This window comes from Bos taurus, chromosome 4 (genome assembly GCF_002263795.3).
Source record: "Bos taurus isolate L1 Dominette 01449 registration number 42190680 breed Hereford chromosome 4, ARS-UCD2.0, whole genome shotgun sequence".
Taxonomy (NCBI): Eukaryota; Metazoa; Chordata; class Mammalia; order Artiodactyla; family Bovidae; genus Bos; species Bos taurus.
In genome coordinates, this window is record NC_037331.1 from 93,090,064 (window position 1) to 93,099,253 (window position 9,190).

Here is a 9,190-nt window from a genome sequence, read left to right on the forward strand (position 1 = left end):
TTATCTAGCCTTCAGGCTTGTACAAAAGGAGTAGGGAATTTCCGACCAAGTACCAGGGCTTATAACACCCTGAGCATTAAATGTGCAGGAGCTTATAGTGCAATTCAGTATTTCTACCTAGATACCTGTCTCAGTGTCTTTTTAGCTTTCTCTCTCTTTGGTCTGATGCTGGGAGAGAAAATGCCTCAGTTTTTTAAAGGTTTCTCATCATTATTTCACATTTCAATTTAATTTGCTCCGTGAATTTCTATCAGTTTAATAACCCTAGTCTCAAGCATGTGGGGTTAACACGACTGTCTAATTGTTGTTCAGTGGCTAAATCTTGTCCAACTCTTTGCCACCCCCAGGGACTGCAGCACACCAGGCTCCTCCGTCCTCCACTGTCTCCAAGAGTTTGCTCACATTCATGTCCATTGAGTCAGTGATGCTGTTTAACTCATCCTCTGCCTCTCCCTCCTCCTTTGGCCTTCAATCTTTCCCAGCATCAGAGCCTTTCCAATGAGTCACATCAGGTGGCAGAAGTATTGGAGCTTCAGCATCAGTCCTTTCAATATTCAAGGTTGATTTCCTTTAGAATTGACTGGTTTGATCTTCTTGCAGTCCAAGGGACTCTCAAGATTCTTTCTAGCACCACAATTCAAAAGCATCAATTCTTCGGCTCTCAGCCTTTCTTATGGTCCAGCTCTCACATCTCACATTACTGCTGGAAAAACCATAGGTTTCACTATATGGACCTTTGTTGGCAAAGTGATATCTGTGCTTTTGTAACATGCTGTCTGGTTTGTTATAGTTTGAATAGCTAGCAAAGCTAGGCTTCAAAGGTGAGTGAATGGAAGAAGATTGTTGGAGCGATGGAAATCCGGCTGGATGGGCAGAAGTGGAGAGAAAGACCCATCCAAATTATCCAGATCATCTCTCATCTTAAGATTCTTAATTTAACCATATCTATGCTGCTGCTGCTAAGTCGCATCAGTCATGTCCGACTCTGTGCGACCCCATAGATGGCAGCCCACCAGGCTCCCCCTTCCCTGGGATTCTCCAGGCAAGAACACTGGAGTGGGTTGCCATTTCCTTCTCCAATGCGTGAAAGTGAAAAGTGAAAGTGAAGTCGCTCAGTCATGTCCGACTCTCAGCCACCCCATGGACTGCAGCCTACCAGGCTCCTCCGCCCATGGGATTTTCTAGGCAAGAGTACTGGAGTGGGATGCCATTGCCTTCTCCGAACCATATCTATAAAGTCCCTTTTACCATTACATATACAGATGTTCCAGAGAAGGCAATGGCACCCCACTCCAGTACTCTTGCCTGGAAAATCCCATGGACGGAGGAGCCTGGTGGGCTGCTGTCTATGGGGTCACACAGAGTCGGACATGACTGAAGTGACTTAGCAGCAGCAGCAAACAGACGTTCTTGGGATTAGGCATGGACATTTTGGGGTGGCCATTATTCAATTTGTCACATCCCCTTCCCACTACATGCATGATTTAAAGATGGAGGAAATGTAGGAATGAACTGTTGTTGAATATTGGCAAGAGTTTGACATAGGTGTTGTCTGGCCTTCACCTAATTGTTACCTAACATTCATTGTGTACTTGCTATGTGTCAGGTACATATTTATTACAAAATTTGATGGGTGAATCCTTAACTGTTTTCTAACTTGTTCCCATTCCAAAGACCAGATTTTTTAACAGGGCCAAGGGCCAGTTTCAAAAAAGGGCAACAGCACATCTGTTCAGAGAGAGTTCTTCTGGTTCGTTATTCTAAAAAGGTCAAGAACATTTTGTAAACCTATGCTCCCCCCCCACCCATACCCCCCAAAACATTAAGAGGAATTAGATATTTCCAAATTGCCATAGATAAAACACTCAGACAGGGGTAACCACACTGTAGAACTGAGGTTGGAAGTCAAGCTCTCTAGTGTCTCCTTACTACCATACCAGGAACTTGGTCAATCACATGAATGGAATAGCATAGAGATTCCAGAAATGGTTTTAATCTTCCGTACTCACTGACTAATCAACAAGAAGCCACACAATGATGAGAGGAAGGGGTCATCACTAATAAAAGTTGTCAGGACACATGGATTACATTATGGAAGAGAAGTCACTTCGATTCATATCTCACATCATACACTGCAATTCATTCCAGAGGGTAAAAGAATATTTTAAAGCAAAACAAACAATGAGAATGAAAATCAGAATGTCCTTATGTGTTCTAGCAGTCAAGAACTAGAGTAGACAGCTTTTTGTGCCTCTGCCCAGCTCACAAGGATTCTTCCCTCTTTGGAAACTGGCCCCCCTAACCCCCAAGCCATAGGGGTGAGTCTTGAGAAGCTGTGTTTGTACTGTAAGATTTGGTCTCCTGGACAGAATTGACTGGATCAAGCTTGGGCACTGTGTTAGTATCCTAGGACTGCTGTAACAAAGTATAGTTGACCCTTGAACAATGTAGGGGTTGGGGCACCAACATCCTTTATAGTTGAAAATCCCCAGAGAACTTTATGGTCAGCCTTCTGGATCCACAGTTCCACATCTATGAATTCAATCAACCCTGATCATATGGTACTGTAGGAAGTATCTATTGAACAAAATCCATGTATAAGTGGACCAGTGCAGTTCAAACCCATGTTCTTCAAGAGTCAACTCTACCACAAACTAGGTAGCTTACAGCAGAACTTATTGTCTCATAGTTCTGAGAGCCAGAGTTCTGAGTCCCCGTTGGCAGGGTCGTGCTCCCTCTGGCCTCTAGGAGAGGATTCGTCCTCACTTGCTTCTTCCAACTGCTGATAGCCCTAGGCATTCCTTGGCTTGTGGCAGCATAACTGCAACCCCTGCCTCATCTTTACATGGTGCTCTTCCTTCTGAGTCTGTGTTCCAATTTCTTCTTCTTATAAAGACACCAGTTATATTGGGATAAGGGCCCACCCGACTCCAGTATGACCTCATCTTAATTACCTCTGCAGCCACCCTATATCCAAATAAGGCCACATTCTGCACTACTGAAGGGGTAAGGATCCAGCATATCTTTTGAGGGGAACACAATTTGACTCATAACAGGCCTCTAGCCTAAACTGTGCCAGAGTTCCCTCTGTGGGACTTTGGAACTGAAAATGAGATTCTGGTCACAGCCTGGGCTGACTGGTCTAGTGGAGAAAGAGGAGACAAAAAGAATCTGAGACTCAGCTTCTCAACACCGTATGGACTGAATAACAGAGAAAGTCTGTTTGCAGAAAGCAGAATGAGACAGATTGGGGGTGGGGCAGAGGAAGGATGCTCCTGGAAGCAGTTTTCACTGTGGTCCTGCCATGTTTCTGCAGCTCCACGGCTGTCCTGTCTTGGATTCCCGGAGACACTCTGTGTACTCACAGAAAAGCCCGCTTTATTTGCTTAAGGAAGTTCAACTGGATTTCTGTTGCTTACAAGCAAAGCTAATAGAAAAGCTATAATCACAGTAAGATGCTGTATCAGTTTTTGATTGGTGCTATATAACAACTCTCCCCAAATGTAGTGCATAAAACAACACATGCTTATTACCATACAGTTCTGTAGGTCAGAATCTGGTATGGGTCTCCCCAGGCTAAAATCAAGGTGCTGGCAAGGGCTGCATTTCTTCTGGAGGTTCCAAGCGAGAATCTCTTTCCTTGCCTTTTCCAGCTTCTCTAAGTCCACTTCTTCCATTGTCAAAGCCAGTAACAGCAAATCAAGTCATTCTCACCACTCTCTCTTGTTTTCTGTAGCTGGGAAAGGTTCTCTGCTTTTAAGAACCTATGAGAATAGATTGGATCCACCTGCATGATCCAGGCTTCTCTCCCCATCTCAAAACCCTTAATCACATCCTTCTGCCAAATCCCTTTTTACCACGTGAGGCATCATATTCACAGGTTCTGAGAATTGGGTTGTGGACGTCTTTAGGACTTTCCAGGTGGCCCTAGTGGTAAAGAACCCACCTGCCAATGCAGGTAGACATAAGAGACAGGGGTTTGATCCCTGGGTAGGGAAGATCTCCAGGAGGAGGAAATTACACCTTACTCCAATATTCTTGCCTGAGAAATTCCATGGGTAGAGAAGACTGGTGGGCTACAGTCCATAGGGCCACAAAAAGTTGGACATGACTGAGCACACATCTTTAGGACACATTATTTTGTCTACCACAGATGCACAATAAAATATATTATGACCATTTGTAACAAGATAGATGGCTGAGACCTTAATGATCGTTCTTTGCACATTTTTTTTCTTATAAAATTTCTTCATTTTACATATTTGAACAACTTGGTCTGAAGCCTTGACCTCCTAAAACTTTTTATGAGGAACACAGGGTCAATGCCGTTCAGATTCAAAGACCTTTATTTAGCTGAAGTTCTTCCCATAGCTGAAGATTTAACTATCCCAGAAAGACACTAAATGAAGACATATTCCCAGAGGGCCCAATGGGCGAAGGGAAGGAATGAACAGAATGGGATCAAATGCTTATTTCCCACTAGAGAATTGCATATATTAAAATGTTGGGAAAAAGGCAATTGAAATTCCTCTAAGTGTAGAGTCTGAGGTGAATACCTGGATAAACATGTTTTATGGCAGGAGACTGTAAGGGCCAGTTTATGTATAGACACAGGAAATGAAATATACACCTCTAGGAAAGTCGGTAAACACACGCATTCATTCAACAAAGATAACGTGCCAGGTGTCATTTCAGCAATGGGTGTGCAATGGAGAATAAATAAATTCCTGTCTTCCTAAGTCTACTGGAAAGGACAGATTTATACAAAGTATGTTATATCTTAGTGGTAAAGAACCCACCTGCCAATGCATAAGACATGACATTCGGGTCCGATCTCTGGCTCAGGAAGATCCCCTGGAGGAGGGCATGGCAACCCATTCCAGTACTCTTTCCTAGAGAATCCCATGGATAGAGGAACCTGGCAGGCTGCAGTCCATGGGGTCTCACAGAGTTGGACATGACTGAAGGGACTTAGCATGCATATATATAACATATGCTGTGATGTCAGATAGCAATATAGGCTGGGGAAAAAAAGCAAGCTCTGAGAGTAGAGCCTGATGGAAGAAGTGTTATTTTGGATGAGGCAGTTTAAAATGCCTTCATTTTTCGGCAGCCTAGCCACGTGGCTTGCGGGATCTTAGTTCCCTGACCAGGGATTGAACCCTGGGCCTCCAGCAGTGAAAGCATAGTGCCCTACCACTGGATCACCAGGGAACTCCCCAAAATGGCCTCGATTTTTAAAAATGATTTGATTCTAAACTATAATAGACTTATAGAACTTTGCAAGGAAATGTACAGGGAAGCCCCAAGCACTTTTCCCTAACCTCACCAAATTTGACATCTCATGCAATTATAGTATGATATCAGAACCAAGGAACTGACATTAGTGCAGCCCATAGAGCTAATTCAGATTTCACCAGTCACACATGCACCATAGTGAAGTGAAAGTGAAGTCACTCAGTCATGTCCGACTCTTTGCGACCCCACGGACTGTAGCCTATCAGGCTCCTCCATCCACGGGATTTTCCAGGCAAGAGTGCTAGAGTGGACTGCCATTTCCTTCTCCAGAACATGCACCATAGATCTATGTAATTTTATCTTAAGCGTAGCCTTGATTAATCAACACAATCAAGGTACCAAAATGCACATATAAATTATGTCTCAATAAAACTGTTACAAAAAAAATACTCAATTGTGCCATCATCACAAGACACATCATTGGTATTACATCTGCATAACCACCTGTGTGCTTGGTCACCTCAGTGGTGTCTCTTTGCCATGCTACGAACTGTAGCCTGCCAGGCTCCTCTGTCCATGACATTCTCCGGGCAAGAATACTGGAGTGGCTTGCTATTTCCTCCTCCAGGGGATCTTCCTGACCCAGGGATTGAATCCATGTCTCTTATGTCTCCTGCATTGGCAGGCGGGTTCTTTACCACTAGCACTAGCCATAGCCACACCCACTCCCTAACCCCTTCAGTTCAGTTCAGTTCAGTTGCTCAGTCGTGTCCGACTCTTTGCAACCCCATGAATCACAGCATGCCAGGCCTCCCTGTCCATCACCAACTCCCGGAATCTACTCACACTCATGTCCATCGAGTCCATGATGCCATCCAGCCATTTCATCTTCTGTCATCCCCTTCTCCTCCTGCCCCCAATCCCTCCCAGCATCAGGGTCTTTTCCAATAAGTCAACTCTTCACATGAGGTGGTCAAAGTATTGGAGTTTCAGCTTTAGCATCAGTCCTTCCAATGAACACCCAGGACTGATCTCCTTCAGGATGGACTGGTTGGATCTCCTTGCAGTCCAAGGGACTCTCAAGAGTCTTCTCCAACACCACAGTTCAAAAGCATCAATTCTTCTGTGCTCAACTTTCTTCACACTCCAACTCTCACATCCATACATGACTACTGGAAAAACCATAGCCTTGACTAGATGGACCTTTGTTGACAAAATAATGTCTCTGCTTTTTAATATGCTATCTAGGTTGGTCATAACTTTCCTTCCAAGGAGTAAGCGTCTTTTAATTTCATGGCTGAAATCACCATCTGCAGTGATTTTGGAGTCCCCAAAATAAAGTCAACCACTGTTTCCCCATCTATTTCCCATGAAGTGATGGGACCAGATGCCATGATCTTAGTTTTCTGAATATTGAGCTTTAGGCTCTTTAGTTCTTCTTCACTTTCTGCCATAAGGGTGGTGTCATCTGCATATCTGAGGTTATTGATATTTCTCCAGGCAGTCTTGATTCCAGTTTGTGCTTCTCCCTAACCCCTGGCAACCACTAATTCATTCTCCATCTCTATAATTATATTATTTCATGAATGTTACATATGAAATCATGCAGTACATATCCTTTGAGATTGTTTTTTTCTTTCAGTAAAAAGGTCAGTTTTCATTCCAATCCCAAAGAAGGGCAATGCCAAAGAATGCTCAAACTACCATACAATTGTGCTCACGACTGAATCGATTTAGCAGCAGCAGCAGCACATACTAGCAAGGTAATGCTCAAAATCTTTCCAGCTAGACTTTAACAGTAGGTGAACCGAGAAAGTACAGATTATTTTACAGATTATGAGCTGGATTTAGAAAAGGTAGACGAACCAGAGATCAAATTACCAACATCTTTTGTCATAGAAAAAGCAAGGGAATTCCAGAAAAACATCTACCTGTTCTTTTGACCAAGAGAAAGCTTTTTACTGTATCAGTTCAGTTCAGTTCAGTCGCTCAGTCGTGTCCGGCTCTTTGCAACCCCATGAATCACAGCACGCCAGGCCTCCCTGTCCATCACCAACTCCCAGAGTTCACTCAGACTCACGTCCATTGAGTCAGTGATGCCATCCAGCCATCTCATCCTCTGTTGTCCCCTTCTCCTCCTGCCCCCAATCCCTCCCAGCATCAGAGTCTTTTCCAATGAGTCAACTCTTCGCATGAGGTGGCCAAAGTACTGGAGTTTCAGCTTTAGCATCATTCCTTCCAAAGAAATCCCAGGGCTGATCTCCTTCAGAATGGACTGGTTGGATCTCCTTGCAGTCCAAGGGACTCTCAAGAGTCTTCTCCAACACCACAGTTCAAAAGCATCAGTTCTTCGGCGCTCAGCCTTCTTCACAGTCCAACTCTCACATCCATACATGACCACAGGAAAAACCATAGCCTTGACTAGGCGAACCTTTGTTGGCAAAGTAATGTCTCTGCTTTTGAATATACTATCTAGGTTGGTCATAACTTTTCTTACAAGGAATAAGCATCTTTTAATTTCATGGCTGCAGTCACCATCTGCAGTGATTTTGGAGCCCCCAAAATAAAGTCTGACACTGTTTCCACTGTTTCCCCATCTATTTCCCATGAAGTGATGGGACCAGATGCCATGATCTTAGTTTTCTGAATGTTGAGCCTTAAGCCAATTTTTTCACTCTCCACTTTCACTTTCATCAAGAGACTTTTGAGTTCCTCTTCACTTTCTGCCATAAGGGTGGTGTCATCTGCATATCTGAGGTTATTGAGATTTCTCCCGGCAATCTTGATTCCAGCTTGTGCTTCTTCCAGTCCAGCGTTTCTCATGATGTACTCTGCATATAAGTTAAATAAGCAGGGTGACAATATACAGCCTTGACGTACTCCTTTTCCTATTTGGAACCAGTCTGTTGTTCCATGTCCAGTTCTAACTGTTGCTTCTTGACCTGCATACAGATTTCTCAAGAGGCAGATCAGGTGGTCTGGTATTCCCATCTCTTTCAGAATTTTCCAGAGTTTATTGTGATCCACACAGTCAAAGGCTTTGGCATAGTCAATAAAGCAGAAATAGATGTTTTTCTGGAATTCTCTTGCTTTGTCGATGATCCAGCAGATGTTGGCAATTTGATCTCTGGTTCCTCTGCCTTTTCTAAAACCAGCTTGAACATCTAGAAGTTCATGGTTCACGTATTGCTGAAGCCTGGCTTGGAGAATTTTGAGCATTACTTTATTAGCATGTGAGATGAGTGCAATTGTGCGGTAGTTTGAACATTCTTTGGCATTGCCTTTCTTTGGGATTGGAGTGAAAACTGACCTTTTCCAGTCCTGCGCCCACTGCTGAGTTTTCCAAATTTGCTGGCATATTGAGTGCAGCACTTTCACAGCATCATCTTCCAGGATTTGAAATAGCTCTACTGGAATTCCATCACCTCCACTAACTTTGTTCGTAGTGATGCTTTCTAAGGCCCACTTGACTTCACATTCCAGGATGTCTGGCTCTTTGTCAGTGATCACACCATTGTGATTATCTGGGTCGTGAAGATCTTTTTTGTACAGTTCTTCTGTGTATTTTTGCCACCTCTTCTTAATATCTTCTGCTAGGTCCATACCATTTCTGTCCTTTGTCGAGCCCATCTTTGCATGAAATGTTCCCTTGGTGTCTCTAATTTTTGGTGTCTAATTTTTTACTGTATGGAAACTGTGGAAAATTCTTAAAGAGATGGGAATATCAGCTCATTTTACCTGCCTCCTGAGAAACCTGTATGCAGATAGAGAAGCAAAAGTTAAACCAGACATGGACCAATGGACTGGTTCAAAATTGGGAAAGGAGTACGTCAAGGCTGTATATTTTCACCCTGCTTATTTAACTTCTATGCAGAGTGCAAAATGCTAGGCTGGATGAAGCACAAACTGGAATCAAGACTGCCGAGAGTGAAGAGGAACTAAAGAGCCTCTT